Below are 9,608 nucleotides of genomic sequence, written 5' to 3' on the forward strand. Positions count from 1 at the left end.
ATGATGAGTTTTCTGTTTCCTCTTCCTTCCCATCTGTCCTTGCTCAACATTCCGCTCTTGATATCGGTCTGTTTACAATGTCCATTAACATTCCAATTTTTATTTGCCTAAATTCCAATGTTAGATCTCAACCTCCAAATCTCAATGTCTCACTCTAACACTCTCACCATTCAGATCTACTGTGCTTTCTCCCTACCCAGCACCAAATCAACTTTTCCTATACACTCCTTAATATTCTGCTCCCAACCTTCATTACCCCTATTGCATTGACTCTCCCCTCTCAATTCCACCTTGGCTCTTCCATTCCCCTTAATACTTCAACTGCCCTTGAAAATCATGCCCTTTATGCTGTTTTCCTATCTACGCTTTGCAACAAGCCCCCTATCTGTGAGGCTTCTATTGAACTGATGTCACTTTTATATTGCACCCCAATTTAGGTTAACTCCATTTCAGTTTATCCCCTTTTTTAAGTTATGGCATGATTGCCTGTCTCATTCAGGTTGTGGACGTGCCAGTGTTGGACTGGGATAGACAATGTCAGAAGTCACACGACACCAGGTTAGAGTCCAACAGGATGATTTGAAATCACAAACTTTTTACTTGACTAAGGAGTAGCATTCAGAAAGCTTGTGAGTTCAAATAAACCAGTTGGACTGTAATCTGGTGCGGTGTGAATTCTGACCTCATTCAGATTTGTTTACTGATGAGGTTGGCTTGTAGGCCTGATTGTATTCATCCCTAACATTGAAATATTCCAATTGCAATAAGCCTCACAATTTATACCTGTGTCATCTTGTGAGCATTTGAACATAAGAGCAAACACTGAAAAGTGTTTGCAAAATAAACGGCTGGTTTCAGATGGAGGACAACAGTAGATTAATGCTTCACTCACTGGAGCTCAGAGGAAGCTCTCTATTCTGCAGGAAAAATCACAACAAATTACTAATGGCAAGTACTGGTCATTTTATATGCCTCAAAATGGAGCATCAATGTGACCAATACGTTTATTTCCAAGTAATAGTATTTATTTTTGATGGGTTTTTTCCTCTTGGCATTCACCTTGTATATACAGTCAAGTTTGTAAACACAATTTCCATTTTTGGACTTCAATATTTTACTTATGAACATTAATTCAGTGAGCTGGGGAGCTAATGACCAGTCATGATATGTTAATGGATGCAAAAGAGGCACCCAACTATGTAAGTTAGAAAAGCTGACCCACCTGAAAGCTTCTGAGAACTGATGTCACTTATGACTTTAATTTGATGTGTGGAAACTACCATGTTGCTTTCCACTGAATCAACTTCCTCTGTGTGGCCTTCTAAAGGTGGGCCTGGGAGGTTCTGACCCACTCACGTTTTTTTCACACAAACTTGCATTCTCTCTCTAATACACACTCTCTCTCATACACACACATTCTCTCTCTCATAGGCACATTCTCTCTCATGGGCACATTCTCTCACACACACACATTCACTCTCTCTCACATATGCTCTCTTACTCACACGAGCATTCTCTTTCATGCACACACTTACAGGACCACATACACATTCACACATTTTCACACATTTTCACACACACACACACACGCACGCACGCACGCACGCACGCACGCACGCGCACACACACACACACACACACACCATATCCATGCAGATGCTTATACATACAAACAGAAATACACATGTATGTATCCATTTAGAGGTGCTGGTATTGGACTGGGGTGGACAAAGTCACAAATCACATGACACCGAGTTAGAGTCAAACAGGTTTATTTGAAACCACAAACTTTCGGTGCCCCCACTCATTCCTCAGGCGACTAGTAAGAGACAATACATCAGGCACAGAATTTATAAGTGAAAGATCAAAGGGTCATACAACTTACGTGAATGTGTTGAACAAACCTAGTAGCTATTAAGTCTTTAATCAGTTAGAATGGAGGTGCAGGTTTCGATTGATTAATGTGCAAATTACAGATTTTTTTTCAAGCCACTGCCCCAAGATAACTTCAGAATAAAGGTGACATTTCAGGTCAGACAATATATTTTAGGTGTGTCCGATGTACTCTTTCTCTCCAGCTGCCTGAGGAAGGAACAGGTCCTTCGAAAGCTTGTGGTTTCAAATAAACCTACAGGATGTGATGTGATGTTTGTGATGTTTGCCTATATATGTGCAGACACTCGCACATACACATACACATATATATTCACATATATACATCCAGACACTAATATATACACAAACACTCACGCACTCACATAAATGCATGCAGACACTTGCACATATACATACACATTCACTCACAGCCTCACTCACATGCACATGCTCTGTGCAGGCTTGGGGCAGTACTATGATCTTGATTGCAGTCCTTCAATGAGTCAGTGCTACTTATAGCTGCGGACACATGCCAACTGGGAGTGTTATCCAATGATGCCAATTGCTGAACCATGCCCAAAACCACTCAGAGTCCCATTCCCCGGTGCTACTCACTGACTCTCCAAAGACCCACTTGACCTGTCCAGCAGACATCCGATCTCTTGCACCTCATTCATCGGTACCACCACTGATCCCAATGTCCATGCCTTAGGCTGATTGAAGTTACTCACTTTCATAGTTCACTGCTCTTTTAACTAGAGGTCATTGCTCTTCTGTTTATCTTCTCTTAACACTGATGAACTTATCAGCTCCAAAGAGAAAGGAGAAATGTCTTGTGGTTGAAGCAACATCTCCTTGCAAATTCTTCCACATGTATTTATCTATATTTGCAACATGAGTAATGGGCTGGATATGATCCCTTGGTGGACCACATTCTGGCCTATGGACCTTTTCAAGAGAATTGCTATTTCTCATTTTTGTTTTGAAAGGCCTGCATTTTGTAGTGCCTGAAACATGTTCCTGATTCTGGGGCTGTGTTCTTTCTTTGTTTTACTATGCTCTACGGTATCATCCATAGGGTAAATAGTTCATTTTTCTCACTTCCAGGATTCTAGGCATTGCTAATGGAAAATCTCTAGTACAGAAGGACAGCTGAAACAATACTGCCCAAATGGTGTAATAAGTCCCATAGCAATCATTGTGTAAAGATATCTGCCATGGCTCACTGATGGCATTCTGTTGTGTGAAAAGCTTGCTTATTGCCAATTTTGCCAAACTACCAATAACAGACAAAATGGAATAAAAAAATTTCTTATCGAACTCCTTTGTTTAACTCTGTGAGATCCAAACAAAATCTTAGTTTTCCATTTGTCTTGGGAATACTTACTAGGTCTGAGCACCATTACTTCAGTGCTGTCGTGGGCAAAATGATCTCACTTTCAATCATGCCATCTAACTGAGATTTTCCCTTGCCCATTAATGGAAGGAAAATTTACTTGGCTTTTGCAGCTTCTTGCAGAGTTATGCCAAAGCTTTTGATTGGATATGAAAATTCTTGACAACATTGTTTCCTATTTTCATTCTGTAGTACTTTCGCTACTTTCTTTTTAAGATGAATACATGGATTTCTGGTCAACACAAATAATACTCTGGTTCTTTAGTACATCGAGTGCTTCAGTGATATCTCATCCTTTGTGATTAAGTTTCATTGTGATTTACCATAAGTAATGATCTCTGCCTCATCAGCATTGGAGTTTTCTTATTGATGGTCTAACTTACACAGATTTCAACCATGAACACTACTTGCCAATATTGAAGCAATGGTTCCTATGTTGAGTTGTAATTCTATTTTACGATCGAATCCATCCGAGAACATTTGACCTCTCCTGGGGATATTACCTTCACTTTCTGTTTCGTATCTTTAATTTCTTGAATCTTTTCAAGAGTCACAGAGTCATAGAGATGTACAGTGTGGAAACAGACCCTTAGGTCCAACTCGTCTATGTCGACCAGAAATCCCAACCCAATTTAGTCCCACCTGCCAGCACCCAGCCGATATCCCTCCAACCCTTCCTGTTCATATACCCATCCAAATGCCTCTTAAATGTTGCAATTGTACCAGCCTCCACCACATCGTCTGGCAGCTCATTCCATACACGTACCACCCTCTGTGTGAAAACGTTGCCCCATAGGTCTCTTTTATATCTTTCCCCTCTCGCCCTAAACTTATGCCCTCTAGTTCTGGACTCCCCAACCCCAGGGAAAAGACTTTGCCTGTATGCCCTATCCATGCCCCTCATAATTTCGTAAACCTCTATGAGGCCACCCCTCAGCCTCCGGCGCTCCAGGGAAAACAGCTCCAGTCTGTTCAGCCTCTCCCTCTAGCTCAAATCCTCCAATCCTGGCAAACATCCTTGTAAATCTTTTCTGAACCCTTTCAAGTTTCACAACATCTTTCCGATAGGAAGGAGACCAGAATTGCACACAATTTTCCAACAGTGGCTTAACCAATGTCCTGTATAGCCACAACATGACCTCCCAACTCCTGTACTCAATACTCTGACCAATAAAAGAAAACTTACCAAAAGCCTTCACTATCCTATTTACCTGCGACTCCACTTTCAAGGAGCTATGAACCTGCACTCCAAGGTCTCTTTGTTCAGCAATACTCCATAGGACCTTACCATTAAGTGTATAAGTCCTGCTAGGATTTGCTTTCCCAAAATGCAGCACCTCGCATTTATCTGAATTAAACTCCATCTGCCAATTCTCAGCCTATTTCTCACTACACCTACAATGGTGGTGTCATCTGCAAACTTACTAACTGTGCCTCTTATGCTCACATCCAAATCATTTATGTAAATAACAAAAAGTCAAGGACCCAGCACCAATCCTTGTGGTACTCCATTGGTCACAGGCCTCTGGTCTGAAAAACAACCCTCCACCACAACCCTCTGTCTTCTATCTTTGAGCCAGTTCTGTATCCAAATGGCTAGCTCTCCCTGTATTCCATGAGATCTAATCTTGCTAATCAGTCTCCTATGAGGAACCTTGTTGAACGCCTTCCTGAAGTCCATACAGATCACATCTACTGCTCTGCCCTCATCAATCCTCTTTGTTACTTCTTCAAAAAACTCAATCATGTTTGTGAGACATGATTTGCCATGCACAAAGCCATGTTGACTATCCCTAATCAGTCCTTGCCTTTCCAAATACATGTGCATCCTGTCCCTCAGGATTCCCTCCAACAACTTGTCCACCACCGAGATCAGGCTCACCGGTCTGTAGTTCCCTGGCCTGTCCTTATCACCCTTCTTAAACAGTGGCACCACTTTTGCCAACCTCCAGTCTTCCGGCACTTCACCTGTGACTATGGATGATACAAATATCTCAGCAAGAGGCCCAGCAATCACTTTCTAGCTTCCCACAGAGTTCTCTGGTACACCGATCAGGTCCTGGGGATTTATTCATTTTATGCGTTCCAAAACATCCAGCACTTCATCCTCTGTAATGTGGATATTTTGCAAGGTGTCACCATTTCCCTTCAGTCTATATATCTTCCATATACTTTCCCACAGTAAATACTGAAGAAAAATACTCATTTAGTATCTTCCCCATTTTCTGTGGCTCCACATAAAGGCTGCCTTGCTAATCTTTGAGGGGCCCTATTCTATCCCTAGTTACCGTTATGTCCTGAATGTATTTATAAAAACCCTTTTGGGTTCTCCTTAATTTCATTTGCCAAAGCTATCGCTATCCGTATCCATGAACATCAACTAGCCACAAAATGACATGACCAGCTATCCTTAGTAACCATACACACAGATGACAAGCAACATGAGTTTGACTGGGACAACACTACTATTATAGGACAAGCCAAACAGAGAACAGCCAGGGAATTCCTAGAGGCATGACACTCATCCACAGATACTATCAACAAACACATCGACCTGGAATCCAATATACTGGCCACTGCAACAGAAAGCTGGAACTGACAAACGGAAGTGGCAGAGACAAACCACTATAAATGCCGGAGGAAACATCACAGAAGCGCTTCGCAGGAGGCTCTCATGCACTGAGGATGTCACCTAGACAGGTCGAAACTTCTGCAACACAATTCCCAGCTCGGCGAACAGAGCCACAACCTCGATTTCTTTAGTCATCCAGCATTCCCTATACCTACCAGCCTTTCCTTTCACCCTTACAGGAATATACTTTCTCTGGATTCTTATTATCTCATTTCTGAAGGCTTCCCATTTTCCAGCCGTCCCTTTACCTGCGAACATCTACCCCCAATCAGCTTTTGAACATTCTTGCCTAATACCGTCAAAATTGGCCTTTCTCCAATTTAGAGTTTCAAGTTTTAGATCTGGTCTATCCTTTTCCATCACCATTTTAAATCTAATAGAATTATGGTTGCTGTCCCTAAAGTGCTCCCCCCGACACCTCAGTCACCTGCCCTGCCTTATTTCCCAAGAGCAGGTCATGGATAGGATGAATAGATAAAGTTTTTTCCCTGGGTTTGGGAGTCCAGAACTAGAGGACATAAGCTTAGGGTGAGAGGGGAAAGATATAAAAGAGACCTAAGGGACAACTTTTTCACGCAGAAGGGTGGTACGTGCATGGAATGAGGATATGGTAGAGGCTGGTACAATTGCAACATTTAAGAGGCATTTGGATGGGTATATGAATGGGAAGGGTTTGGAGGGATATGGGCCGGGTGCTGGCAGGTGGGACTAGATTGGGTTGGGATATCTGGTCGGCATGGATGGGTTGGACCGAAGGGTCTGTTTCCATGCTGTACATCTCTATGACTCTAAGTTTCGCACCTTCTCTAGTAGGTACATTCACATACTGAATCAGAAAATTTTCTTGTCCACTTAACAAATTCCTCTCCGTCTAAACCATTAACACTCTGGCAGTCTATGTTTGGAAAGTTTAAATCCCTTACCATAACCACCCTATTATTCTTACAGATAGCTGAGATCTCCTTACAAGTTTGTTTCTTAATTTCCCTCTGTATATAAGGGGGTCTATAATACAATCCCAATAAGGTGATCATCCTTTTCTTATTTCTCAGTTCCACCGAAATAACTTCCCTGGATGTAGTTCCAGGAATATCCTCCCTCAGCACAGCTGTAATGCTATCCCTATCAAGAACACCACTCCCCCTCCTCTCTTGCCACCATTTCTATCCTTCCTGTAGCATTTGTATCCTGGAACATTAAGTTGCCAGTCCTGCCCATCCCTGAGCCATGTTCCTGTAATTGCTATGATATCCCAGTCCCATGTTCTTAATTTCAAATTCTATGGGTTTTCTTTTTCTTTTTAACTTTTTTTTAAGTGATGAGAGTGTTGCCAACTTGTTGTATTTTCTGAAGTGGCTCAGTTAACCACATCTATAGTACTCAACTACCTATTCTAAATAATTGCTATACACCTGTACTTGTAATTTGGTTTTGATCCATATTTCGCAAACCTAGTATGGTTGATTTCTCTCCTGTTACTTTGCAGGCTTTCAAGAAGGTAACAATGCCATCTTGGCACCTGCCTACCTGACTGCCTCAGAAAAATTCCTGCTGTTTCTATACAAAGCTGAGTGACCTTGGGCCCTGGTTTCTGCCCACTCGTTAAATTGGATTGCCTGTTCCAACATTAAACTGTCTCACATTGAAGAAATTATGACAACTTCTTATCTCCTTCACAACTGGGATACTGCTATGGTGTCAACTGATGGTAATTCTAGGAAAATCCAATCCCTGAATAAAACCTGGTTTGAATAAAATATGTTTAATTTTTAAAGTTGGTTCCCATGGTGGTTAGTTACTGAACAGATTCTGATGACCAATGTATACTTTTGTTACACAAAATGAAAAGAAAACAACCAAAACTCTGTGTAATTCAATTTGAAAAGATCAGAACCTCAACAGCAAAATATTCCTCGTAACATTATTTTTCAGATATTCAATCTAAATATAAGTCTTACCTTAATTCTTTAATTTTTTTATTAAAATAACTCTTTCCAGATTCGATGAGCGAGAGATATTTTCTTGTTCTGGTGTCTTAATCTTTTTCAGTCCTGAGAGCTCAAAAGCTTCAACACAAACTTCCCCTGCTTGGAGAGTTCACAAACTACATTAGATTACTTACAGTATGGAATCAGGCCCAACAAGTCCACACCGACCCTCCAAAGAGCAACCCACCCAGACCCATTCCCCTACACCTAACACTACGGGCAATTTAGAATGGCCAATTCACCTAACCTGCACATTTTTGACTGTGGGAGGAAACCAGAGCAAACCCACACAGACATGGGTAGAATGTGCAAACTCCACACCCACAGTTGTCTGAGGCTGGAATTGAACCCCGGTCTCTGGTGCTGTGAGGCAGCAATACTAACCACTGTGCCACCGTGCCGCCCACTTCAATTTAAATAAAACTATCCAGCTAAATTTATATCGTGTATTTTAGAGTCATAGAGATCTGCAGCATAGAAAAAGGCTCTTTGATTCATCATGCCTGTTCCAGTATCTGACTATTCCAAATCCACCTTCCAGCTCTTGGCCCAGAGCCTTCATTGAATCCCTACAATGTGGAAGTGGACCTTTTGATTCATTGAATCCACACCAACCCTCCAAAAAGCATCCCATCCAGACCCACCTTTTTATCCTCTAACCCTTCACTTACCATGACTAACAGACCGAGCCTGCACATCCTTGGACCCTATGGGTGATTTAGCCTGGCCAATTCAACTGACCTGCACATCTTTGAACTATGGGAGGAAACCAAAGCACCTGGAGGAGATCCACACAGACATAGGGAGTTTGTGCAAACTTCACACAGTCACTTTAGGGTGAAATTGAACCCGGGTCCCTGGTGCTGTGAGCCAATAGTGCTGACCACTGATCCATCATGTCTCCCAAACTGCCTTCTGTGCCTTGTCATTACAAGTGAGCATCTAAATACTTTTAAATCTTATAACCCTCTCTGTTTTTACCACCCTTACAAGCAGTGAGTACCAGATTCCCACCACCCTCTGGGTGAGAAAGATTTTCCTCACACCTCCTTTAAAACTTCTGTCCTTTCCCTTTAATCTACACACGCACTGGTCATTGATCCCTCTATCATGGGAAAAGGTTTCTTTAATCTACACCCACTTGTCATTGATCCCTTTATTATGGGGAAAGGTTTTGTCCTGTCTGCCCTGTCTGGGATCTCATAAATTTCTATAACTCAGTCATGTATCTCTCAAACTCCTAAGCTGTAAGGAACATAACACGAGTCTGTCTCTCTTTGTAACTGACAAGCTGCAGCCCAGACATCTTCTGAATAAATCACCCTCTCCAGTATATTTGCATGTCTCCTATAATGCGAATTCCAGAACTGCACGCAATACCCTTAACTGTAATCTAACACATGGTTTATATAGTTCCAGTAGATTTCCCTATTCTTAAACTCGGCGGCTTGTTGCACACTTGCTGCTGTGCATTGGTTATGGAGAGAGTGAATATGTATGCATGTGGTGCCAGTCAACTGACTGTTTTAGCATTAATGATGTCAAACTCCATGTTTGTGGTTGGAGGTGCACACAATCAGACATTTGGGGAACTTTCGATCATGCTCCTGACTTGCACCTTGTAGATACTGGGTAGGTTTTGGTGAATCAGGAAGTGATTCACTTGCTGCAGATTTCTTGTCTTTGATTTGCTTTTGTAGTACATTATTTATATGAT

The sequence above is a fragment of the Hemiscyllium ocellatum genome, chromosome 5 (assembly GCF_020745735.1).
Source record: "Hemiscyllium ocellatum isolate sHemOce1 chromosome 5, sHemOce1.pat.X.cur, whole genome shotgun sequence".
Lineage (NCBI taxonomy): Eukaryota > Metazoa > Chordata > Chondrichthyes > Orectolobiformes > Hemiscylliidae > Hemiscyllium > Hemiscyllium ocellatum.